Below are 27,916 nucleotides of genomic sequence, written 5' to 3'. Positions count from 1 at the left end.
CCTTCTAGCTGTCATGCCTAAAGTACCGAAACCAGATCACTCACTCACTTTCCTCTTTATGTGCACTACTTTCCTCTTCATTTCATTACTAGGTACATTGGCATTAACAATCACCCACCTCCAGCAGTTCATTGTGGCTGTTAGGCAAACCAGTCTCAAACTCATTTTCTTGCACTATTAACACATTTCCACGGATCCTTCTTCACTATAAGTGCTATACGTGGGAAGTATTCTTTCTCCCCTATCCTCAGGGATAATATATATATATATATATATATATATATATATATATATATATATATATATATATATATATATATATATATATATATATCTTTCCCAGTATGATGGATATTTACAACCAAGTTTGCTATTTCCCAGAATATTGGCTGTTCATTGTATCCTTCACATCCTCATTGCCTCGGACCATGGCTTGCTTTCTCTATGTGCTGCTATTTACAAAGGTGTAGCTCAACATACATCCTAGCCTACCGCAGAATATTTAAGTGTTCCGTCACTTACTTTCCTTCTGATACTTTCCTTAAATCTAAACATATATTATCAAATATTCAAGGCTTTTTGTTAAAGAAAACGGTAAAACTAGCTTGAAAAATGTGCAGGGCCTCCTTGTACTTGAGTTGGTTATGTTCATTCCCTAAATGCTTGCTGCTATTTCACACCACATTGTTGTCTGTCTTACTTGAAACTACAAGTCCTTCAACATTCCTCTTCTTGTATCTTATCGTAGTCCGCCCCGTAAGCTGGCTTCTCACTCACTTATAAACCAGAAATGCTATTTTCTCGGTGATTTATATTGTCCACCAGCATCTCACATATCAGTCACTCCCTTACCAACCGTTGTAACTCAAATCTGAGTCTCCTATCAGGGGTCTAAACGTCACTGTATTCACCAGTGTTTTGTTCTTCACGTTCTCAACTCGGTCAATGAAATACTCGAGTAGAAAACAGTCTGTTTTATTAACAAAGTTTACTGGACAGAAACCGATACAGTGTTACACCATTTACATGGTACAACAATATATCAGCTCATGCTTAACAAGGTGCATGAGCATAGTTAAAAGACTATCACAACCACCCAGTATGGGTGATAATTGTTAATGTGGACACAGTAATACAGAATGTACAAGACAAAGATACATCAGCACTTGAAAAAAATAATCACATAGAATTAAGGAGCCTGGGATTATTGTTTATGATTTTCACAATCATAGGCACTTGGAGGTGATGAATAGTGCAGTTCATGGAAGGTCGCCTTATCATCTAGTCTTTAATCTCTAGTTTTGGATTCCGTCAGATAATGGTTGAGTGTGTGCTTTTCGTCCTGGGAACACAGCCAGCATCTTGTACATTATTATTTTTTTTCTCATATCAAAAGTGGAGCTAGCTGTACAGAAGGATCAAGGGATGTAAACAGATATCAACTTCAACCGTAACATAATTGTATTCAAGTAAATTTTTACAAGACTGCTGCTAGATCCTTTACATCGTGTTGGAGGGAGTAGCAACTCTAAATAAAATTCACTTGAAAGCTCCACTTCTGTAGACCAAGTGCACTAAATTTTGTTAGAAGAAAACCGTAACATAAAACATTCTCTAATACTTCCTATCTTCGGCTATGACCATACTCAAGTTACTGATATACCTTGCAACCATATTGGTATATTCTTCAGTACATTACTGTGATCGACACAAAACTCTAATCATAAATGTCCAGGATGCAGGTTTAACACTACAACCTCTCCTCTCTTGGTTTTTTCCTTTGTTCTCTTCATCGTCTTAACAGCTAAACAAAATAAGAAATATCAATCATGCACTTCGTAGTTGGATGACACATCCCTCTCGTCACCACCATCTTCAAAAACCAACGCCACTAGGCCATTTCTTGAAGTATAAGACATCTTGTTGCACGTCTCGAGGCCCATATTGGCAACATATTTTCGCCATTCATATAATGCTAAAAGGGACGCCTAACATGAAAAGAATCACAGGAATTACTAGTTTCAAATCAGCATCTCACTGTATATACCATCTTAGAACACTGAAATATTTAATAATGACAAATGTTTACAAGCAACACGGTAGTGTAAAAAATTGTAAATTGGTTTGTACATCCACATTAGATTTGCTTCAAAAAATCTTAACAAGGAATTTAAATACCCAAGTTACCTTTAAAATCTTATCTCTTTCTAATTAATACCTTCATATATAATTTACTTGTCACTGAATTTACCTTTACCTTAGTTCCTTAGGTTCAAAGAAATTGAATTTGACTGGAATGCTCTGAAAGTCTAAATATGAAACAATGGGTTTGGACGAGTAAGTTGATTATACTTACTGGTGATAATTTTAGAGTAAAGCTGAACAAGATAAGATGATGGAAGAGAGCCAAGCAGTAATGGATAGCAACTAACAAGTGTCCAAAATCAACATAATTCTTGCTCCTGATTTTCAAATAGGGATTATAAATGTATTCATCATAGTCTTCTATTATACTGAAAGTTAGAATTATTGCTTTATCTTTTAATCACTGCACAGTTTAGTTGCATTATCATATACTTGTAAGTTTATTATGTCTTTATTACCTTTTTAAAAGAACACATATAATACAAGTTATGAGTGCAGGTAATTAAAAGACATCAATTTTAATATTTTACGTTTCATTAAGTTGTCCTCGCACTGGCGGTTGTATAACAACATTTATTGTGAAAATCAAATTCATGTCAATATAACAATGCAAACTAACAAATCAGTAACCTTTTAATCACCAGAAGAGCAAATCATGATTCAATTCAATATGCCATTTTATCTATTACTGACTCTAGGTGTTCCAGAGTAATCCCTAAACGGTCAGAAGAGCAAGCTAGGTGCAATATTATTTAACTTTTTTTTTTTTACATCCTCTCTCACCATCCAACGTATATGTTATCACAGTTTTCCCTGTCTGGAAGGGAAGTGGTCTGTGTCAGAGGAGCTGTGCTCTTTAACGACATGTGCAACAAAAAGCCACCAAACGTAATGCTCTTTCCGTCTCCAGAAAGATCTTCTATCGTGGTCCGCAAATCGCTCGTGACGGACGACATTATAGACCCACAAACCACGGACTGACCGTGCCAACGCAGACATTCAAACCTTATGCTCGATAACTGTGGAAAGACTTTTGAAATTTCCTGAGCCAGAAGTGACTTGTGTGTGTTGACGAGAATGTAAGGTATCCCAGAAACGGCGGCCATTACCTGAGCTGACACGGGAGCCACAGGATGAAGCCTGTATCTGACTTGCGATATCCCACGGTGTTTCTCACAGGAGGATGACGGCTGTAGTATTTCCCCTTGGGTTGTGACCGTATCTTTTAGCGCAATCTTAAGGGGCTTGTGGATGAATAGCGTCTTAAAGGTCTTTCCCTGGGGTGTGACCGGCATCACTGGCAATTGGCGGTCATCTACACGCCTATTTAACAAGTGAATGTCACAGAAAGCTGCTAGCAGGTGGTCACGCGTGTTCGAATCCTTTACAGTGACCAGGATTAATCGGTCGGCTATAAACTCCATGGCTACCATATTCTCCTCGCCCAGAACACGACAGATGTTTCGCTTTGTCTGGGAGGGAAGTTCGCAGAAATCGTAGGAGATGATGAAGCACCTCGCCCACATGGCAGGATCGTCTGCTACCATCTTCTTCAGTATTTCCAGGTCCATGGTCTGGAAAATAACAACAGGCCACTAATTACCATAGTCTCGATACATGGCCCGGATCACTGTGAACGGCAACATTCTGACGACACCTTTAGTTTACCATACACATAAATAACTGTACATAATAACAAATTCTATACAATTGTTGTAGAGAAATAGGTTTATTATGAAATGCCAACTTAAGAGGTACTTGATATTTTATAACCTTAAACACCTGTTTACAGTAATCAAGGGAATTTTGTTGCGGTAAACGTACTGGCTAAGGACCTTAGGGAAACTGGTGGTTATTATAGTGGTCACTAGTGTGTAACAATATCAATTTATCCATTCTAGTTGTGTTTACGCAAAGGTATGTTGTTTTGTTTTAATGCTGAGTTTGGCCACAAGACGCGCTTTATATTGTTGGTGTTGTTGATTGGAACGAGAATACAAGATGTAGAGAACTGTCATCTCTGATTCTCCCTGCCTGGTTATCATGAGCGGGTACGAGGCACAGCTAATATGACATGATGGCAGCGGGTCGTATTCTATAGAGGCGTAGCGAGCTGTTATGGTGCTACATTGAGGTTCAAGTGGAAGACTTCACGTCTGGGTTGGCAGTAGTGGCGCCACGGCCTGACAGTCTACGACCTGCTGTTACTCTGGTCAACAGGAGTTCCAGGGACGGTGTTTATGAGGAAGTGCCTGGGGACGTTCGGAGCAGTGGTGGTGCACCAGAGGGTGGTCATGTGCACTCCACAACATGTTACTACGGTAAGAATACCCCGTGTTCATGTTCCTACACCTACAGCCTTAGATTTACGATTGTCCAGTGTGGCTGAGGATTGGTATTTGAGGATTCAACTCTTCAGGAATGATCTGGAATTGTCAGGGATGGACCAGAGATCTGAGTCGTTCAAACATTTTTGAAGGTTAAATAGGCACTGATGGGCTCGGCATTGTCAATAGCTAAACGACTCTACAAGTGAAAGTAGACATGTACTAGATGATGTCATCAACAATTTTGAAAGGGTAATAGTTGATGAACGGAATTACTTTTTTTCCAGAGGTTCAAATTCAATAGACATGAGCAAGGGTTGGAAGAAAGTATTGAGCAATACAGGAATATGGCAAAATCCACTAGGTTTTGTGACTGTATGTACATCAAACATATTCAACACACCTTCAAAATACTCACTCCATGTCCTTCTCACTTCATCGCCACCTGTTAGTACTTCCCCACTTGCCCGCTTCACCAATGTTCCCATTCGTTCTCTTGTCTTACGCACATTATTTACCACCTTCCAAAACATCTTTTTATTCTCCCTAAAGTTTAATAAAACTCTCTCACCCAAACTCTCATTTGCCCTCTTTTCCAAGCCTTGCACCTTTCTCTTGACCTCCTGCCGCTTTCTTTTATATATCTCCCAGTCATTTGCACTCCTTCCTTGCAAGTATCGTCCAAACGATTCTCTTTTCTCTTTCACTAACAACTTCTTCATCCCATCACTCACTACCCTTTCTAATCTGCCCAAGCCATCACTGCTTCCCTAAATATATCCCACTCCTCACCCACTCCCTTCACGTCATTTGCTCTCTCCTTTTACCATTCTACACTCAATCTCTCCTGGTACTTACTCACACAAGTCTCTTTTGCATGCTCACTTACTCTTATCATTCTCTTCCCAACACTCTCTCTTCTTTTCTGAAAGCCTCTACACATCTTCACCTTCGCCACCACAAGACAGTAAACAGACATCCCTCCAACTGCCCCTTTCAGCACATTAACATCCAAGAGTCTCTTTTACATGTCTATCAGTTAACACGTAGTTCAGTAATGCCCTTTGACTATCTCTCCTTCTCACATACGTATACTTACGTACATCTCTCTTTTTAAACCAGGTATTCCCAATCACCAGTCTTCTTTCAGCGCATAAATTCACAAGCTCTTCACCATTTCCATCCACAAGTCTCGTGCATCAAAGCTGCTGACACACTCACTCAGCTGCTCCCAAAACACTTGCCTCTCATGATCTTTCATGACCAGGTGCATAAGCACCAATAATCACTCATTGCTCTCCAACCATTTTCAGTACCGACATCAATGTAGAATTTACTTTCTTACACCTGTCACATACTCCCACGACTGCTTTGGGAGTAGTGCTATTCCTTCCTTAGCTCTTGTCCTCTCACCAACCCCTAACTTTACTCCCAAGACTTTACCAAACCACTCTTCCCCTTTACCTTTGAGCTTCGTTTCACTCAGAGTCAGAACATCCGTAAGGGTGGATGAACAGCTGGGTTGACTGTGGCCCGACTGCTGCAACAAGGATTCGAACCTGTGCGCTCGACCCTGGGCGGCCCGCGAATGCGTATCAAGTGGAACCAGACGAGGTCCGTCACTGTGCAAGATTACACGTTTCCTTGACGCAAACGAGTGTGTCTGTGACTCAGAATCAGAGGGGACAGTCACACCCAGTCAACCAGTGGTGCCAACGCAAATGTCTTCTAATTCTGGACAAATATTCATTCACAGTTTGAGATAAAAGATGTTAAGTACCTTTAGTCGCATCTTTAACACAAATGATAGTCTTACGACCGGAGTTTTCTCGTAAAAATGAAAACTATAAAAAGTCAGTGGAAAAAGAATGATCTTTATGGCAACTCCAATCAGTTGTCGTGTGTACCCATTTGCACTATAGTTTTGTGTGTGTTTAAAGTGTAAGGAAACGTTAGATCGTTCGTGGAATGGGCTCTGTTTTTGGTCAATGAAGGTATACGTCATCTATTGCATTGTAATTCTGACACAGGTCGGGTTTATCTCTAGAACGGACAGGAGCACAGCGGAAATGTCCAGTGGACGTATATTATCATCTAGTGTATATTAGTAAAATAAGTATATTTATTGAAATCATAATATCAACCGAATATTACTGAATCACTTCACTGTAGACCACCTATGGTACTTACATCGCAAGTGAATATCTGGCGTAAATGTAAAACGCTATACCCCAACATTCACGAACGCGTCCGGTACAAGTAAACCCAGAACATTGTCCGTCTGATTGTGGTGTATGATACCTATTGTCTCTGGTAATGTACAGTACTGGTGTGGTACCTATTGTTTCTGGTTATGTGCAGTATTGGTGTGGGGTACCCAGCGTCTGGAAGTGATAATTGATACCTATTGTCCGTGGTAGTGTTGTATAGTAATGATGTGTGGGGTCCTAGCGTGTGTGGCAGTGTGAGGCACCCAATGTCTCTGGAAGTGTTGTATAGTAATGGTGTGTGGTACCTAGGGTGTCTCGTAGAAGGGTGGTATCAGGAATATCTACTTCTGGTGTTTGGTACCTGATGTGTCTAATATGGTGTACCTATGTGTTACTTGGTTTATCTAAAAGTGTAATGTGGTATCTAGCCTGTGTAGTAATGGCTGTGGTACCTGGTGGCTGATAGTCGTATATAGTACCTGCTTAATCTGGTAATGTATGGTATCTGATATGTCTGGTAGTGGTGTGTGGTACCTGGTGAATAGAGTACCTGGTGTATGTGGGACGTGTGTGGTACCTGGTGTGATAGTATTGTAAAATTGTCTGATATGTAGTGGTGTGGTAACTTGTGTCAGGTAATGTGTGGTACCTGGTGTCTATAGTAGTGGTAATGGTGTATGATACATGACATGCCCAATTAAACTTTTTTTCTCAGCTTTTCAGTGCACCAGCTGTCTGCGGAACTGCTGTTTTTTTTTGTTTTTTTTTTATAAAATTACTGGATGAAAAGTAGTGAAAAAAATATTTTAGTGTATAACATATTCTTGTGTATAACACAATTTAGTGCACAACGCATATTCTACTGTATAATACATATTCTAGTGTATAACATATTCTTTAGTCTGTGTAAAGTTTCCTTTTACGAAGTAAACATGATGCTCACTGACGTGCGCTGCCAGACGCGTCACTGTTCTTCACAGTCCATGGTCAAAATTCAAAACGGAGTTACTTCACTTCACTCTTATTTGTAAGAAGGCACAACACGTGAATTACACTTACTGCGTGAATATGTAGTGGCAAAGAGCCAGTTGCTACGAGAAAGCTGTTGTGTTGCCTCCAAGCAGCCGAGCAAGTGCCTGCTCCTGAAACGGCAACTGGCATTGATACCTAGCCCAACAATCAGTGGTGCCAACACAAAACCATCCCTTAATCTTCGTATTGAAGACAATATTCAACCCCAGTAGTGACTGATTACTATAATTTTTCTTTATAGCATCAATTGTATTCCACTTAAGGATTTCCCTGCAGAAAAAAATATCATCCATCATCTCTAACGAGTTGCTAAAGAAAACTTGGATTATCATTACTAAAAATGTTTTTTTCTACGTAAAGGCTTTTGTGACTTCTGACAAAGCATCGGTTTTTAGCAATAAGGACGGGAAAGTTACCCTACGGTTTTTAATACATTATTATAACATGAAGGATTTTGACGGCTTCTCTGTGGTAACAGTTGGTACCCCTGTGAACGTGATATCGTAGACGTGTTTATGTTTTACTGGTCTAGTTCATGATATGTGAGATTATTGTCGTCTGTCAACCACAGATATCATCAGATTATCATGATCATGTCAACAACAGGACGCCTATCCTGATAACGTTCACAAGTCGTTGGCTGTAAACGTTTCGAACACTTCAGGTCAGCACTGAGCGTCGTACTGTCGTTCTCAAGGATCGTACTGTCGTACCCAAGTCATTAATGTACTACTCTAGGATTGTCATGTCATACCCAAGCGTAGTGCTGTCATACTCAAGCAGTTACAATCATAAGAGAAAAGCGGGTCTGTATCTTGTGAATTATTATAACCGTCCCTCACACTACCAGACACCAGGTACCACACATTACTACCAGACACTAGGTACCACACATTACTACCAGACACTAGGTGTCACACCACTACCAGACAATAAATACTATACACCACTACCGGACAATAGGTACCACACATCACTACCAGACACAATAGGTACCACACATCATTACCAGACTCAGTAGGTACCACACACCACTACTAGACACTGGGTACCACACACCATTACCAGACACACCAGGTACCACACACCACTACCAGACATAATAGGTACCACACACCACTACCAGACACAATAGGCACCACACACCACTGCCAGACACACCAGGTACAACACCTCTACCAGACGCAAAAGCTACCACAGACTACTACCAGACAGTAGGTACCACACCACTACCAAACACAACAGGTACCACACACCACAACCACACACACATCACTACCAAACACAATAGCTACCACACCACTACCAGACAAAATAGCTACCACACACCACTACCAGACACATCAGGTACCACACATATTACCAAACACAAAAGCTACCACGCATCACTACCAGATGATGACGCACAGCAAGAAAGGTTGAGGATTGCATCAATTTACGTGAACTGGACACGTCCCTTCACGGCGTAGTCGAACCTTTCACACTTACACCAGACATTCTACAGTAATTTTAATGTAAGTACCGTAAGTGGTGTATAATCAAATCATTAGGTAATATTAGGTAAGTAATTTCACTTCAAAAATTATTCCCATTCAACGAATGTACACAAGAAATGGTGTTCCCGTCCGTTAACTGCTTAGCAGCTGAATCACGTATAATATATATACACACACATAAGATGTTATCATACACTCAGAGGTATAAGTGACCTATGTCAGTCATACCACATGACGGTTACTGTCACTGGCAAAGAACAGACATCATTCAGGCATAAACTGACGTGTCTTTACACACACACACACATCGCAACTCAGGGTTGGGGGTGGGGGGGGCTTAGACAGAGTAGCCAATTCTTCTTAAAACATTTGATGTAAATTTAAATGTCATAAACTCGGATAACATTTGTGTCAAAAAAAAGAAAATCATGTGTCACTAGTTCCCATTACGTCATCCCGCAGGCGCGCTTGAAAGATTGGCGAAGATAAGATAATACTCTCGCGTGTTTGTCACCAGTGTACCTCAAGTGTTCCCGACATCTGACGTCCACTCAGCTCGCTCGGCTGCTGCAAGGCAACACACCCTCGCGTCTTCGTTGACGTCATCTGTAATAGCATTTCCCAGACGCAGTAAGTTCCGTGTCATTCCTAAAGGTAAACTAAGCCGTACAACATCTGTCGTGCTCTGTAATTACGACCGTTTACATGACGAGCCGTTCGTTGGTGAGGCTCGACCAACGACGCCTCAACATGGAACAGGTCGTATTTGCATCACGTTCGATACACGTCAAATTGTGATTGGCAGTGGAACGAATATGAACAAGTTCTTCAGGTGTTTACACTAATTTTAAGACTACATACCACACTCTGACGGCATTATTAGGTTTGTGTGTGTGGGTAAGTAAACATTAGGCTAACGTAGGTGTAACATTTGTTTCCAAGTTTATGGATCATGTGTTCAATCGCACGTCTCACTCAAGCATCGCGATATTACCGATGAAGGATATTCTGTTAGAATTGTTTAGTAGTAAATAAAACATCAGACGGTAAGAGAAGTCATACTTTTGAAGTTCTTTGATAGTTTGTATCGAGGTTGTAATTGTAAGTTTGCAGCAATAAGAGTCTAGTGTTAAACGTACGAGACATCATCGTCCATAGCAGGTCCCCTATTAGAGAATATTACCTTTGAATTGTAATATTCGTGGTGTTCGAGTGAGAAAATACAGGGAGACAATGACAATCAAAAGTGACAACGAAATTATGTCTAGTACGAAGTGAATAGTTTGTGTAGTAATTAACCAAGGGTTGAAATGATTTCCTTGGAAATACAACGAATGACATCCTACATTACGCAGAGCAAAGACAAAAGGTCACTGAGTATCCGCCCACCATGGAGAAAGTGTCCACAACCTAGTGGGCGTAACGCTAACACATCTCACAAAGCCTGTAAGTCATATCTCACTTCGTAACAGGATCTCTAGCTTCCAAGACTCGACCCCCTTTGTAAGGGGTTACGAGCCAATAATAATGTCTACAGGAGACACTGAGAAACTTAAAAGTTGCAACAGAGCAACAATAGGGGCCGAGTGCTAGACAGGTATAGAGAGAATCGACGCAGTGAGCTGTATACCAAGGACATACGCCTGCTGGTGCGCAGCGATGCATGGGAATACAGCACTTGCCGGGCACGTACAGACCGCACTGACCGGAAGACATGGCTCGTCGCTAAGAAGGGATTCCCTAGGGCCCGGATTCCCGTGCAACCGGTCGTCTACACAGCTAAGATTATATGTTAGGGACATGTAACCAGTTGATGCGACCTTACATGAACTTTTAACACCAAGAGACAGAAAAGAGCCGCTAGTTATGGTGCACAACAGAAAATAGTGTACTGCTTGTTTTGAGTTTAGATTGTTTAAAAGCATTTTCCATTACTATTCCTTCGCATATCAGTTCTGTACTGAAAGAGGGAATTCACTTGTGCTTAGCCACAGGATGTTGTTATTAAATTTTCCCATACGCTTATGAATTAGGTGAACTAGTGTGTTTTGCTTATTATTATTAGCAAATGTGTAGAATTGCATGCTACATTATACAATTATTATTAAATTAAGAAATTAAACGTAAGAATATTCGTGGCCTTTCCTTAGCTTACAGGAAAGTGAGTGGTCACAGTATGCTTGGCAGTCTATTGGCTCAGTTGGGTCATTATATATATATATATATATATATATATATATATATATATATATATATATATATATATATATATATATCTCATAGTTGCCTTCATCCATTCCTATCGCTACCTCCTGCTTCAGCAAGGTAGTGCCAGGAAAACAGACAGAAAGGCCACATTCGTTCACACTCAGTCTCTAGTTGTCATGTGTAATGCACCGAAACCACAAGCTTTCTATCCACATCCAGGCCCCACAGACCTTTCCATGGTTTACCCCAGACGTTTCACATGCCCTGGATCAGTTCATTGACAGCACGTCGACCCAGGTATACCACATCGTTCCAGTTCACTTTATTCATTGCACGCCTCTCACCCTCCTGTATGTTCAGGCCCCGATCGCCCCAAAATATTTTTCACTCCATCTTTCCACCTTCAATTTTGTCTCCTTTATACCAATGTTGTTGTTGGTCCACGTCATCTTTCAGGTCATGATGATGATGGCTGAACTCGCTAACCTGGTGTCATTTTCCAGATCATGGACGCCCTTCTCCTGAAGAAGCTGATGGCTCAGAATCCTCTGTTTCGTAACAAATGTTTCATCGTGTCGTTGAGCCAGGCGGACGAGCCGGCGCAGATTGAACGTGGCATCTGCAGGGTCCTCGGTGAGAACAACATCGAAGGTGTAGAATTCATTACCGACAAGTTGATTCTGGTCACCGTCAACGACATTAAGACAAAGAACAGTCTGCTGGCGACCACCTGCGTCAAGAATTACGTCCACATTCCAATGGATTCGAGTGAGGAGCAGGTAGTGACATGGGTACATCCATTGGCTCCTGTACCGGCCCTCATGAAGGCCAATGTGTCCGGCATCCCTTACGTCGTGGTCACCAACAACATGCCGGCTCTGGTGCAGGAAATGTGCGAGGCTTTTCCTTCAATATCGGAGGTAAAGTTTGAGTTCCAGAAATGGAGAGATAGCTCTCTGAACAACGGGAACATACTCATGTCATTCGTGACGAGCGACCTTGCTGCTGTTATGCAAGAGATATCAGGCACAGGCAAGACGATTCACTTTTTCGGCTTTTATGGAAAAATATTTTTTAAGGAAGCGTCACCTTACGTGGGTAGTAATAGTGTCCGGCCAACAGAGAAACATCATCAGGTATCACACGCAGGTCGGTTGTCTAGTGATGCCTAGTCTCGCAAACAATATTTCATCTACATTTGATGTTGTAAGACACAAAGAAAAGACAATTTTATTTTTTTTTGTATGTATTGTGTGTACGTGAAGATTCTCCACAACTAAACTTGTCTTGAGATCTTGTCAAAAACAGCTCTTTCTCGGGTGTGCTATACTGGCACAGGCCAGCCCATGTGTAGCCATATAGAGTACTGTAGGTGGATGTATGTTTTGTGGAAAATGTGGTAAATTAATTCATGTTCGAATCATGCATGGATCAAATCCGTGTATATATATTTATATATATATATATATATATATATATATATATATATATATATATATATATATATATATATATTATCCGTGGGGATAGGGGAGAAAGAATACTTCCTACGTATTCCCTGCGTGTCGTAGAAGGCGACTAAGAGGGAAGGGAGCGGGGGCTGGAAATCCTCCCCTCTCGTTTTTTTTTTTTTTAATTTTCCAAAAGAAGGAGCAGAGAAGGGGGCCAGGTGAGGATATTCCCTCAAAGGCCCAGTCCTCTGTTCTTAACGCTATCTCGGGAAATGGCGAATAGTGTGAAAGAATATATATATATATATATATATATATATATATATATATATATATATATATATATATATATATATATATATATGAGTCTACTGGGAAAATGAAACACGATAAGTTCCCAAGTGCACTATCGTCTAATAATCACATCATCAGCAAGACATAAGAGAGAAATATGCGTCTGTTGATATACATCGAAGAGACGGAGCTAGGACGCCATTAGCTCAAAAAACTTTGTGCTTTAAGATTGAAGGATGAGATATTCAAATATTTCTATACTTGATATAGTCATGGAAAATATAATGCTTTAATCAATTAATGCATCAGAAGATACGAAACAAAGAAATAGAAAATATTCTAGAACTGACAACATTAAACAGCTTAAATGAATGTCATAAAGACGACAAAACGACATTTTAACACCACGATTTGTATTCTTCACATAAGTTTTTAAAGGAAATATAGTTTTCTGAGAAAAATGCCAAAAATTGAAGGTATTAAATAGTTCAGGGTATTCTTTAGCTCAAAAAACTATTTGCTTTAAATGTGAAAGATAAAACATTTCAACACTTCTATAATTGAGAAAATTATGGAAAATGTACCATAAAGCTCTCAGTTACCTATACATACCCAGCAAATACGATGCAAAGGAGCAGAAAATAGTTTAAAGTTAACATCTTAAATGAATGTCATGAAGACGACTAAAGGATATTTTAACACCAGATTTGTATCCAGCATAAAAAGTACTTCATTGTATTGGGTCTTTAAAGAAATATATTTTTCTAAGAAAAATACCAAAATTTGAAGAAAAATAGTTCAATTTTTTAAAAAAAAAAAGTTTCAAAATCTTAAGACAAGATATTCAAACATTTCTATACTTGAAATAGTTATGGAAAATATATCCTAAAGCTCTTAAGTTACCGATACATATTCAGTAAATACGATGCAAAGTATCAGACTATTTTTTAAATTTACTTCATTTACCAGCTTAACTGAATGTCATAAAGACGACTAAACGGTATGTTAGCACCGTATTTGTGTTCAGCATGAAAAATACTTGTTTTAATGACTTTCTAAAGGAAATCTATTTTTCTGGGAAAAATACTTTTAATGACTTTCTAAAGGAAATCTATTTTTCTGAAAAAAAAAAGTTTTAATGATTTTCTATAGGGAATCCATTTTTCTGGGAAAAATGCGAAAATTCAGGGTATCTATTTTTAGATAGAAAAAAAACTTGTTTCTAAATTGAAATAATGATAAAAAGAAACGCCTACTTTTCAACTATAGTAATATTTTGCTACTATCAGTTGCCTTACTGCTTCTACGTTACAATTTTGATCAAATAAGTCTTTAAAGAGTTTATGTAAATTTAAGTTTCCCCTAATTCTTCAACAGTTTATTGCACTATATATTTCTATATACATCCACCGCATGTACATTTTCAGGCAAACGGGGGGGGGGGGGGCAATTTCATTGCTTGCCAAAGGTGCTATATGCCCCTGCATATTTTACTCGGGGAAACATCTCATGGCGGAGAATCGACTCGTGCGATCACGAGATGTTTCCCCATATCAAGACCGGCTGGCTGGTTGGTTGGTCTTTACGCTTGTTGACTGCCAAGGTCATTGTGGCCGTCATCAAAGATACATCAACCAGCCGAAAAGTCTTACACTTTGTTTACGTATGAAAACTAAGACAACAAACACTTTCTCACTATGTATGTGACCTATGTCTTTGTCGATAACCATCTTCCATTATTTTGCATCATTTCTTCATCATAATGTATATCTTAGGTTAGTAATCTTTGAAGTTTTTAAATGTATATTTACAGTCTACCTATTTTGAATTTTTTTTTAAGCAATGGGAAATCATATGATTGGAATATATTAAATGTACTTTACATACAATGATTTCATGATGAAAAATTAGATTCGTGTAAGAAATAGAATTTCATTTAATTTTGAATTAGTACCAAAAGAACAAAAGTAAACCTTCGTATGTACAGCGAATTGATGCACTTATAATAATGCTTTAAATCCGACTGGGGCCTTCTGCTCCAACTCCACCTGTTGTTTTAGATAAAGACACGACAGGCAGAGCCCATCCACTGACTTAGGAAAGACACAGTAGGCTGACCGGATGGGATAACTAGATAGACCCAACAGACATGCTTGTTGAACCTGCCTGTTGCTTTAGAAAAATATACAAGTGGCCACGTAGGAGCAGTCCCCTGGTCAGTGGAGGGCTCCACTTCCACTCTGAGCTCACTCTTCGACGTGGTCAGCTTCTGAGCGGAACGGACCACCCCTGGGGAATATCTTGCCATGACACGAGGTAGGTGTTTTAAATGGGTTTTAGGCCCTGCAGAATGGTATCGTGTGGTCCTCTTTATCGTTTCGGATCTTGAGTTTCATTTGGCAGACTAGAAAGTAGTGTTCCAGTGAGCTTGCTGCTGGCTCCTGACAGTATGCATATTCCTACCATTGGAATTGCCTCCTCGTTTATATACTTAGCTAATATTTCGGCTCCTGTCTAATTTAGGTAGTGATGTCATGCTCTGTCTAATGAGGAACCAAGAAAGTTTGCAACCGTTAACCCACTAAAAAGAAAATCCTACTAATGGATGAAAGAAAACTATCTCCATCATAGGGATAACTATTGTAACAAATTTCTTTTAGTGTAACCCCGTTCAAGGCAAAGAACGGACTTACCGAAGCTTTAAAAGTTCTAAAGCACCACCATTTAAGAGACAGCAACAAACAGTATTCATAAAAAGAAGTTCAGAATGCTATGAATGCCAAATACATGAAAAAATCAATCTCTAGCAATAACTTTTCTAATAATCCACAAATCTTAGACCTAAGGCGAGAAAGCCAAAGAAATGATGTAATGTGGGCAGTTATAGTTAATTCGTCCAAATACAATATCATAAAAAACTATAATCAAGAACAAAAGAAGGCAAATGAGAAGTCTTAAACCATACTTGATTGCATGTGCAGTTAACGTGCACGTGTGGTCAACGAGGGCTCAATATGGTTATAGAGCTTTGATTTCCATTCCTGACTTTTTATAATTATCTCAAAACTTCCTCGAAAAATCTTATGTTTCCGAGTAAAGTTGTCCTCTAGATAAACATCAAACACCTTTAGTTATTGGCGTTAACGAGGCTTTTGATTTAAGACAGATATGAGCTTGCACACATTTACTGCGTCCCTGGTCCTTGTTAAATAAAAATGCATTTTTCTAAGAAAAAAAAATCAAATCAGGATTTGACGCAGTCACTCTAAGAACGTCATCTTAAAAAGACCACTCTGGCTATTACTGCACCAACAAACCATTATCTAAATGTTGAAACCATTTTATATCCTCAAGCTCTGATATCATAAACATCTTTTGATAGCGAAAGGTGAAATACTGTCATATAGTATATGAAATTCTACTGTAAAAATTGTAGGAATGCTCCCTCCACATTTTTTTTTTTTAATCTAATTAAGAGTCAAAGCCTCTTGTAACTATTGCCAATGAGACCGAGAACTGCTTGTATCACCCATGGAAACGACTGGAGAGAGAGAGAGAGAGAGAGAGAGAGAGAGAGAGAGAGAGAGAGAGAGAGAGAGAGAGAGAGAGAGAGAGAGAGAGAGGACCAAGTGTATCACAATGTCAGCAACACCTGATGTACGGTAATACCAAAAACACCAGTTGTGCGGTAACACCACCAGAGTGGGACTAGCTGTATGATAAAACCACAGGGACAGCTGTACGATAACACAATGGGAGTTGACGCCACCCGCACCAGCTGTACGATAAGACAACATGAACTAGCAATACGATAACCCACCAAGACCCGAAGACTACATATTATGACACTACGAAAATAACCATTGATATTAGATATACGATAACATCGCCAAGATAATACATATGACGAAACAAATAATCCATGAATTCACCCATTTCTCTTTCATGTTTTGATGATGTAGTAAACTGACTGACTCAAGATACGATATGCCGTGGGTGCCGGATGCATCCAAGGTTCTCGCACCAGTTCACTTTTTCTCCTGCTAACCTGAGCAACTGAGCAGCAGAGTTACTCCACTGTCGGAAGATCATAGACGGCCTGACCTTACGGTCGTCCGTTTTTGTGTTCAGGCAATCAACGCCTTGGCTGGGACCCCCCCCTCCCCTCCACACACACACACACACACACACACACACACACACAGCAACTCCCTCCTGTTTCTTATGAGAAAATTCTTCCCCGATCACTTCATTCTCATGATACATAATCTACAAGAATTTTTTTTCCTCTATTAGCAGAGTTGCTACGCTGTGGTGGCTTGGCTAGGCAGGGAACAACTTCTGTACGAAGTAATACTAATACAGCTACTACTAATCATATATCAATAATAATAATAATAATAATAATAATAATAATAATAACAATAATAAGAACAATAATAATCATAATAATGATAATAATAAATCAGTCAAGAGACTCGGCTAATATATCATGAGGGCTTACAATTAACTTTATTCCAAGACAAATATCAGTAAGTTACATTTGATCATTTCTAAAACTGAGAAAAAAATATGTCTGCTGTAATATGGCCACAAAAACAAACATTTATAATGTTAGTACCCATGAGAGGCGTAGCCCTCTCACAGTCAATTTATCATATTCCTTGTTCCATGATTATCACTTTATCACCACTATCATCATCAATGATGGCCATCCTCTTACAATCATTACAAGTATTATTACTACCACTACCTCTGCTATTACCAGTAACACTGCTACTTTTCTACAACTACTTCTACGACCAGAGTGACCAGTTATCACCAAGTCGATAAATACTGTTCCAACTACTAATACTATCAATGCTATTACCACTAGAACCATTAATATAAAATTTTTGTTATTCGTATTACTACCATTACAATGCATCACTGTTTCCTCAAACGCGTGTCTCTTTTAGGTGGAAATTTAGAAAAATGGGAAATACACCCATTAACATGAATTGTATATTTCTAAGATATAATATTCTAACGCATTCGTCCACATTTTCTGCGCAACAAAGTCCTTTAATCACAATATCAGAATTCGATTAGGAAATGTACAAATGAACATATTCTCAAATATCAATTATGAGTCTGCGTTTGTGTAAAAGCCTGGCAGGTAACTCCATCTTTATATAGGTGTGGACGTTGAGTCATGAGTATCATTACACCCTTCATTCGTGGGAGTTTTATGATTCGTCGCAGTGCTGATGTTTGCATCTGCTGCGTTGAGGAGGTTACACAGAATATACATACCAAGCATATTCTCATAGGGCGTCCTTGGCGGGTGAAATAATGTCTCCAACGCCCTAGGATTTCTATGACGGTTGTCAAGCTTCCGGCAGTGTTTGCCTGATCTTCGCTGCCAGACGTAAGTTCTTAACCTTTATCTATTCACTGGCTGATCTACGTCATCATCATTGTTGTCATTATCATTCCTATCATCAATATTATAAGTCATAGTTGTATTATTATCATCATTATTATTATTACTCTGATCATCTATGTAATGTTCATAAGTATTTGGACGCTACCACAGTTACCAATTGACTGGTCTTTTTCTTGACAACTAGGGTGTGGGCCAGACCTTGCCAGCCAGGGTGCAGGCCTGAGCTTGACAATTGGGTGTGGGCTAAAACTTGCCAACCAGGGTTTGGCGGGCCAGACCTTGACGGCTAAGGTGCGAGCAACACGGTGACAAGCCAAGCTGTCAACTGGCACTTGATGGCTTTATAATTCAAAGACCATCCGTTGTTGCGGAGAAAGTGGAATCTGGTGATCAGAGGAGCGGAAAGGGGTTAAAACCCTAAGAATTTCGGCCTTAGTGGTATATTTATACACGAGCAAGGGTGATGATGACGGTGGCGAGTTCGAAGAAAGCGAAAGTCGAATAGTGAGAGAAATATTGTTGGAATGGAAGAATATTATTGGGGAAGAAATGGTATCGTTACATAGAGAAGATAAATATCAAATGGGAGGAAATGGACCTAAAAAGAGAAGGAAGCACAAAGGGGAGACGACAATTAAGGGAAAATTGGGGAGATGAGATCATAAGGGGAGAAGAAAGAAACTCAAAAGTGGAGCGGGAGCGTATGAGGGAGATAAACTACAACCAAAAGGTGGAGAAAATGTGCTTACCAGGAGACAAGTGGCGAGAGAGAGAGAGATCGTTCTAGAGGAGACAAGTGAAGATAAGGGCTTGCATGGAGTGGAGGACGTCCGCTCTACTCTAGGATTTCCAAAGTAGTATCATGTCTTACTTGACTCCTTGAGCACGTCGGTACGACCCTTGAGTACGACGGTACGATCTTTAAGAATGACGGCACGACCCTAGAGCACGACAGTACGACCCTTGAGTACGACGGTACGATCCTTAAGAACGATGGTATGATCCTTAAGTACGACGGTACGATCCTTAAGAACGATGGCACGATCCTAAAGCGTGACAGAGACCCTTGAACACGACAAAGCCCCTGAGCACGACGATACGACCTGAGAGCACGACGGTAAGACCCTTGAGCACGACGATACGACCTTAGAGCACGACGGTAAGACCCTTGAGCACGACGGTACGCCCATCAACGTGCCTTTGACCGAATCTTTAATGAGTCAGGCGAAAGGCCAAGGCCATCATACCCAAGGCTCGTCCCGTCGTGTTCGTGGGATCAAAGTTTAAGGTCACCTAACCCTTTGTTATACTCTAGTTCATGACGCTATATGTCCGTCTGAGCTCATTGCCACATCACGCTAGCCCTACAATTTTATGGCTATCCCCAATTTCTTAAAAATTTCACCACCTTCTTCACTCTTCTCTCCCTTCATTATCCTTTCATTCCAACTCAACTGGTCATGAATTTTTCTCGTTTTCTTTCTATTTATCTATGGTACTTAGTTTCTTGTGGTGTCAGTTCCTTACACCATTTTATAATAATTGTTATTCATTCACTGTTAGTGATTCATAATTTCTGATGATCTGTCTCATTATGGTTCGCTTCCTAATATTTCTCTCGTGATAGGTACACACTCTCTCCGTGTGAGACACCGTAACGAACCGCTTTATAACAAATGTCAAACCCAGTCCAGCACTTGGCGGGGTTCCCCGTCCATCCCACCCAAGCCTGGCGTGGTCGGGCGAGTTTTTTCCGCCAAGGTCCGCTGTTCCCTGGCGCGGACGCAAAGGGGACCGTGCAAGCCCGCCCATAACGGAAAGGTGCGAACGTTTTGCAGGCGTGTGTGACCCAGGGTGTGTGTGTGTGTGTGTGTGTGTGTCCCGCACTAGAAGAACAGTTGAGACAAACTGTCTGGTGACAAATTTCAGAATACCTTTCAAGTAATTGGACGAAAAACTATGCACCATATCATTCATATCCTACATCAAACAGGAACAAAAGTATCGTTCCCAAGCTTGGTCATCATCGCACCTAAAGACCACGCATTACCAGAGAAGGTCCAGGGGAGAGCAAACAAACATGATACCACAAGTAAGAAAGTCGAGTTACATGGAGAGGCTTCGAGGCTTTAAATCTGCCCACCCTGGAAAAGAGAACAAATTCATACTGTGGACAACGAGCAGTTCTCCGAGAGATGTAGGGAGAGGGCAACCAGGGAACATAACAAGAAATGAAAGAAGAAACTTGTTTAAAAAGGACGTAAAGAAGTACGTATGTTTATAGTATAAGTGTGGTGGAGGACTGGTACAGAGTGACTGAGGAAACAGTAAATGTCAACATGACCCTCCCTCATCGTATCGTACAAATATATAATTAGTGACACACACACACACACACACACACACACACACACACACACACATACACACATACATATCCTACACCAGCACACATGACTTACATACGTGGGGTTCTGTTCTGTATATATCTATGACTTGACGTACATTATCAACAGGATGGTGGGGAATCCTGAACACACACACACACACACACACACACACACACACACACACACACACACACACATTTGTTCTCTCCATCTTACACATAACACTTAACAAGTATCTTACAGGCTGTTTTAATCTTTATTTCTAAATTTTCCTACGGTGAGCACTACACGCTGGCTCTGTCTGACAGCAAAGTCTCACTACAGGTGCAGAAAGATTAAGAGATGGGGCACCACAAATGTGCAACTCTCATAATTATATAAGAAACATCCTACACTTCTATGAGAGAGTGAGCTTTGCTCAAAGACAAAAGAGAAGGTTCGGAGTGGAATGTCTGCAATTGGACTGCCTGAAAGCATTTGACACTATCACACAGGAGGCTGGATCTTCGGGCGGTAATAAAGGGACAGACTCCTCTCGATGGAGTGGAAGAGCAGAAGGTATGTGCAGTTAGCTGAGTTCACTAGTTCCTAGTCACTAGATATAAATCGTTTCGTGACTGTCACTTGTCCCTGGTAACTATAGACACGACTCGTTCCAGCTGTTTCGCAACGATATATCGTGCATTCAAGGTAAGGTGTCGATTACAATAAACAAAGTGACATACACACTGGTGTGGAAATTGATCGAATCATGTGAATTTGTTTTGCGTCTCTACTTGTATTGCAGATATAGGTGTTGCTTCTATATATGGCGTCTACGGTTGTGTGCAACGGCGGTATTGCACGGTCGGCCACACAACACACACACAAAAACAACCTTCAAGGCTACAACAAACAGAGGAGAATTTCTCAACGCAGAGGAAGCTCAAAGAAAATGTGAACCTTTATTTCTCTATCTCGTTCGGCCACTTCGACGTCCAGACAGACTGATCCCTCCAGCTTGGCTGATCGACCCTGAGCTATGGTGGTCCGGCTTCTGACTGGTCCTTGTAAGGGTCGTACCGTCGTACTGTGGGATCGCACACGTCGTACTACAGGGTCGTATCTGAGAGGGGTGATGCGTGAGGATGAGGGAGGCAGGACGGGTTGTGGGTAGTGAGGTCCGGCAGGATCGTTCCTGATGAGGTTGTGAGTGGCCAGGGGCGATCCCTGCCCCCCCCCCTCCCCTCCCTTCTACCTCTCCCACCAGCTAGTAAAAGAAAGCTGGTTGACCTCCCAGGGTGGACACCCGCGCCCCACACTTTTACCAAGACTGGACACCCAGGCGGCTGTGCTCACCTACCTGGACACACGATGTGTTACAACAAAAGGTCGAGGGAAGACTGCCTATGGACAGTCGACCTGTGACCAAATTGTTCTGGAACACTTAAGGTGGGGAAATTATTGATGCATTCAGTTCGAATGCTTGTAAGTGGCAGTGAGAGTGTAACAGAGAGAAGGGCATGGCACTAGCTCGCCACGAAGCGTAGTAGAGACAATCGTGTTTCCTCTGCGTTGTGTCAGGGAGGGCCATGAAGACAAGGTCCCGCTCCCCACACACCCAACACTTCCTGGCTATTGTTCACAGACGCCTCAACATCATCCCTCCTAGTGTATACCCAGCATGTCCTTCTACACCCTCCTGTGTATAACAACACCACCAGGCCTACAACACTCATACCGTGGTGTACTATGTGTCTCGACCAGTCACTTCTCGATCTCCGGCACACTCACCAACATTGGCCTTCTACACCCTCGATCTCTAGTGTATAACTTACCTTCCCTATCCGCTACACCCTGATCTCTAGTACAGCAGGGAGGTCAGCCACAAGTACAGAGGCCAGTGTGAGGGGGTGCCAAACCAAAGCTCACCTGGTGGGCGTTGAGGCAGGAAGGCTGGGCCTTTGTGTGATGTAGAGATCGACTCTGCCGACCCCACGTCGTAGATGGAACATTCCAACTCACGATTATTTCATTTTGACCTTCACTGTCATATGGTTGCGTCGGGTGTATGGCTGGCCATGTTGAGGACGGCCCGTTGGCCGGTGACACGAGTGATATTCGTGGATTGGTTAGGCCGAGGGTTGTCACTGGTTACACCAAGCGGTGTGCTGGAGTGCGTCACACCAATGGTAGTTTACGGTCGCTGACACCAGCGGTGTCCTGTGATCGGCTTGATAATACAGGACCCCTGTTGCATTGGTTGCACCCATGGCGGTCTTGTAGTTGGTTACAGCAAAGACGATGCGTTACACCAATGGTCGTCTGTACTACCTGGTTATAATATTAAAGACCTGTTATTGAACTGCACCAATGTTGGCCTGTATTTGCTTTAAGCAAGCTAGTGGCGTTTTGCTTTCTTGTTCTTGGTTACACCACATGGCAGGCTGTGTTTTGTTGCAGCAACAGTTAAGCTGGTTACGACACTGGTATTATTACATTACCTTCGCTATGTCCAGTCCAGACCAGGAGACTGTGTCCACTCCTGCCTAGGACACTATGTCCAGTCCTGCCCAAGACACTATGTCCAGCCCTGGAAGGGAATTTCAGGATCTGACCTCCGTCCTTGCTGTGGCGGATGAAGAAACCCTTCCCAACTTGGCAACGATGCTTAAGGTCAGGTCTCTCAGCGTGTGGCGATACTGCAGGCACCCAACAAAGGTCAGAGGGACGGATGTTACCCCCCCCCACCTCCCATACATACATGTAGTATCTATCTTCTCCCCCCAGATAGAAAACGATTATCTGCTCCCCCCAAATAGAAAACGACCATTATCTGCACCTCCATGCATGTAGCAGTTGTCTACCCCTCCCCCACCCTCTCCCTCGCCCCCAGTTATAGAAAGCTGTTACGAGATGCACCAACCTCAAGCCTGGCCCCCCCCCCAATCTACCTACCCCCGTCTGTCTGGGGTCTGCCTCCCCCACACTAATGGGTGGGGCAGTGAGGTGTGGGGGTGGTTGTGTGTTGGGGGGGAGATGGCGGCAAAGCGCCCCCCCCCCCCCCACCTTCCTCCCTCCCGCACTGCCATGCTCTTTTTTTTTTTTTTAGAGGCGTCCAGGAACACCTCCTACCTACCTCCCCACCTCACCCTCCCCTCCACGCTTAGCGGCGCCCTTGACCCACTACCCACCCCCACCTCCACCTGCCAGGGGAGGAGAGACGATTTCTAGACTAATCCTTGGGAGAGAGAGAGAGAGAGAGAGAGAGAGAGAGAGAGAGAGAGAGAGAGAGAGAGAGAGAGAGAGAGAGAATTTTCGTCCATGGATATGACACCCTCTCCCCCCCAGCCCTAGCAACCCCCTCTAACCCCCCCCCCCCCACTTCCTCCCTAACTTGATCCGCCATCAAGATCTTTGACAACTTCAACGTCTTCAGTAACTTGACGCCGCCTATCCTCAACAACTTCCGCCTCTCCTTCCCCCAACAACTTCACCCTCCTTCCCTCCCTCCCCATCCTCGCCCCGCGCCCAGAAATAATCCCATCTTTTTTTTCTACCAAGAGGAAATCCCAGGCAAGGCCTTCGCAAGTTCAGCAGGCGGAACTTGGAAGTTTAAGTTCTTCCGTCCCGGAAACTTAGGTCGTGGAACTTACCTCACTCTAAGGTCAGTCTTTCCCATACCACCAGAATCTAAGGTCAGCCCTTATCACAACACCATAATCCAAGGTTGACCTTTACCACACTACCATAGCTTAAGGTCGATCCTTACCACACTCTTAGGCCAGTCCTTACCACACCACCACACAGTAAGGCCAATCCTTATTACACAGTGACAGTATAAAGTCAGTCCTTACCACACCACCACACTGTAAGGTCACCCTTTACCACACCACTACACTATAAGGTCATCCCTTACCACACCACCACACTGTAAGGTCACCCCTTGCTACACCACCACACTGTAAGGTCATCCCTTGTTACACCACCACACTGTAAGGTCATCCCTTACCACACCACCACACTGTAAGGTCATCCCTTGTTACACCACCACACTGTAAGGTCATCCCTTACCACACCACCACACTGTAAGGTCACCCCTTGTTACACCACCACACTGTAAGGTCAGCTTTTACCACAGCACCACACTGTAAGATCAGCCCTCCGGGACCATCATATACTAAGGTCACACTTTACCACACCACCACACTCTAAAGTCGACCAGACCTCCACACCATAAGGTCAGCCTCCTGGTTCTTTACCTCCATAACAAGGACCTTACGGTGTCCACGGCTGTTCCTTAACCCTACTCAGGAGAAATGCAGAGATAAAAGAGAACAAGATATCTCTACAAAACTGAATTAAGACCTTTTAGGTCGGTTTAGAGAGAGAGAGAGAGAGAGAGAGAGAGAGAGAGAGAGAGAGAGAGAGAGAGAGAGAGAGAGAGAGAGAGAGAGAATGTTGATAAAGAGAGAGGTATGAAATGGAAAGGTAAACAATAAAGAGAAGTGATGACGACACAACTTGTGGCCTTACGAAATCCCGTGACGTCACCAAGGCCCCCCCCTCCTCTCCTCCGGGTTCACCTGTCAAAGGTCACGACGTCTCTAGTGATCCAAGCGCCCGCGAACCCCTGGTTCTGTCCACGGATCCCCCAGCAGTGATCCATGCCCACCTACTCATGGTGGCTAGTGATCCACCCACCCACCCACGGGTAGCGATTCATCCATGGGCTGTGATCCACGCAGTGATCCACCATCCACTCTGTGATCCACCAGCCCATGGATGGTGATCCGCGCCCCAACCTGGCCAGCGCCACCAACGCGGGTGTTGCAACATTGGTCATTCAGGAGGAGCCAGCCTGACCAGACGACGTGGCTGCACTATTAACATGACTGGTATTTCTGGCTGATGATTCCGACAACCTTCCTTATTACCATACGTTGCTTCATATCCGTCAGAGAACACACACACACACACACACACACACACACACACACACACACTCCTTCATATCTGTCAAGGAATGGACATAAGCTCCTTATTTGTTATATGACAGACATAAACTCCATCACAAGCGATGGACGCAAACTTCGTCACACCTGCTAAGTGACAGATGCAAACTTCGTCACACCTGCTAAGTGACATGCAAACTTCGTCACACCTGCTAAGTGACATGCAAACTTCGTCACACCTGCTAAGTGACAGATGCAAACTTCGTCACACCTGCTAAGTGACTGAAGCAAACTTCGTCACACCTGCTAAGTGACAGAAGCAAACTTCGTCACACCTGCTAAGTGACGGAAGCAAACACAATCACATCTGGCAGGTGATGGACACTTTTCTCGGGTGCTAGAAGTGAATTCCTTCACATACATCACAGTATGTTCACAACACTCAATTTACCCGGAGTAAGACCCTTTCATAAGATATATATCAAAGATATCAGATCCTAACCTTCTAAATATGACAAAATGACCTCTGAACACGACAGCACGATCCTTGTGCACGACGGTACGGCCCCTAAGAGCCATCATACTCATGGATCGCGCTGTCGTGTTCTTGGGTCGTGCCTTCGTACTTAAGGGTAGTACCGAGGGGCCAAAAGTAAAATCGTCGTGCTCAATGGTCTTACCGTCAAGCTAAAGGATCGTCATGTCGTACTCAAAAACTTAATGACAACAAACCCTCCTCATAATCTCGAAGAAATGAAAACAAATTCCTTCATTCCCTTTAAGTGATGGAGCGGAACTATGGCACATCCGGGCCACGCGGTAATGTACACCAACTCTAATCACATCCATATCACTCAGGAACTACTTCTCATCTACCAGGAGGTCAACAAGTTAATCTTACGATATTTCTACACATACGTTAGGCAATGAATGTTAACTTTCTCATTTGGCAATGTCAAACAGATTTCTCTTTAGTCAAATCAGGTGTAAAATTCCTTTGCATTCGGCATGGGCATAGGAAGCACTTACCACCCCACAAAAGTATGTAAAGAAAACCTTCCTTCTCACCCAGTTGGATGTGTTTACATCTGGCAGACACCAATTTCCGCGGGCACCATGTCAGGTGAAGGCAATCTCCTTCGTGCTTGGTAAGGGCCGTTTAGCAGCTCATTCCTGTAAGTCACAAGTATCCAACTCTTTCCTCCCAAGCCTTACAGGTAAATTCCATTCGATTTTCCCACACATATTACAGGTAACGTGGCACCAGATGTTATAGACTCCTTCCTATCTAGCGAATGTTGAGTGGGGAGGGAGGGCGGGGGATCCTCCCATCGAGGAAGAATTATTATACACACAATCTTCCATCTAGCAAAAGTCATAAACTCCTTCCCGTTTAAAGAGCAACAAGAGACTACTTCCATCCTTCTGGAATCATATAGAAACTCATTTCCACTTAGAAAGGTATAATAAGGTCCCTCTCATCTGGCAAGAGTAGCTACCTCCTTTTTATCTAGGATGAGTCAAACACATATCTTCCCATCTAGCAAATGTTGCAAACTCTTTCCTATCAAGCTAGCGCTATAGACAAACCCCATACCACTACCAAGTGCTATAAACTAACGCCTTCCTACCCGGGGAACGCCACCATTTTCCCGACGAGGTGAGGGTCGGCATGCCCTACATTCCCTGACCAGCGGTGGTCGTGGTCTTGAAAGGGAAATCTGAGGTCGTAAGGCCCATGTTTCTTGAGACGATTCTTGTTCTTTGGTTCACACGGTGACGTTGTGTATACGTGTTTGGCCAGGGTTGTTGTGGGGGGTGAGTGTACGTGTATAACGTGACCCGTCTCTTCGTCTGTATGTTCATATATGTTTTACCCTCTTGACCTCAAGCACAGTGGTGCGACCTTTAGCTGTGATGGTATGACCTTTGACCTGAATTTTAAGGGTCAGGGTCAAGGTGACTGTGAGGATTCCAATTAACTCGGGGGGGTGGGGGTCT

At 42.3% G+C, this 27,916-nt stretch overlaps 2 long non-coding RNA genes across 4 annotated transcripts; one reads left to right on the top strand and one right to left on the bottom strand.

The window, feature by feature from the left end:
• Positions 1–959: 959 nt before the first annotated feature.
• Positions 960–7,866, bottom strand: LOC139764516 (uncharacterized). The gene is made up of 2 exons (XR_011716396.1): positions 7,742–7,866; positions 960–3,719 (listed from the first exon to the last, which is right to left on the bottom strand). It is a non-coding gene; the product is annotated as an uncharacterized lncRNA (long non-coding RNA).
• On the top strand, positions 5,943–15,093 carry LOC139764515 (uncharacterized). 3 transcript variants are annotated; one of them, XR_011716395.1, is made up of 3 exons: positions 5,943–6,466; positions 9,673–9,840; positions 11,922–15,093. It is a non-coding gene; the product is annotated as an uncharacterized lncRNA (long non-coding RNA). The 3 variants fall into 3 exon arrangements; XR_011716393.1 differs by lacking the exon at positions 5,943–6,466 and adding an exon at positions 6,507–9,228; XR_011716394.1 differs by lacking the exon at positions 5,943–6,466 and adding an exon at positions 6,709–6,785.
• The last annotated feature ends 12,823 nt before the right edge of the window (positions 15,094–27,916 follow it).

Source organism: Panulirus ornatus, chromosome 50 (assembly GCF_036320965.1).
Source record: "Panulirus ornatus isolate Po-2019 chromosome 50, ASM3632096v1, whole genome shotgun sequence".
NCBI lineage: Eukaryota > Metazoa > Arthropoda > Malacostraca > Decapoda > Palinuridae > Panulirus > Panulirus ornatus.
The sequence above is the reverse complement of the archived record's forward strand: the minus strand, read 5'-3'. Positions and strand labels throughout refer to the sequence as shown.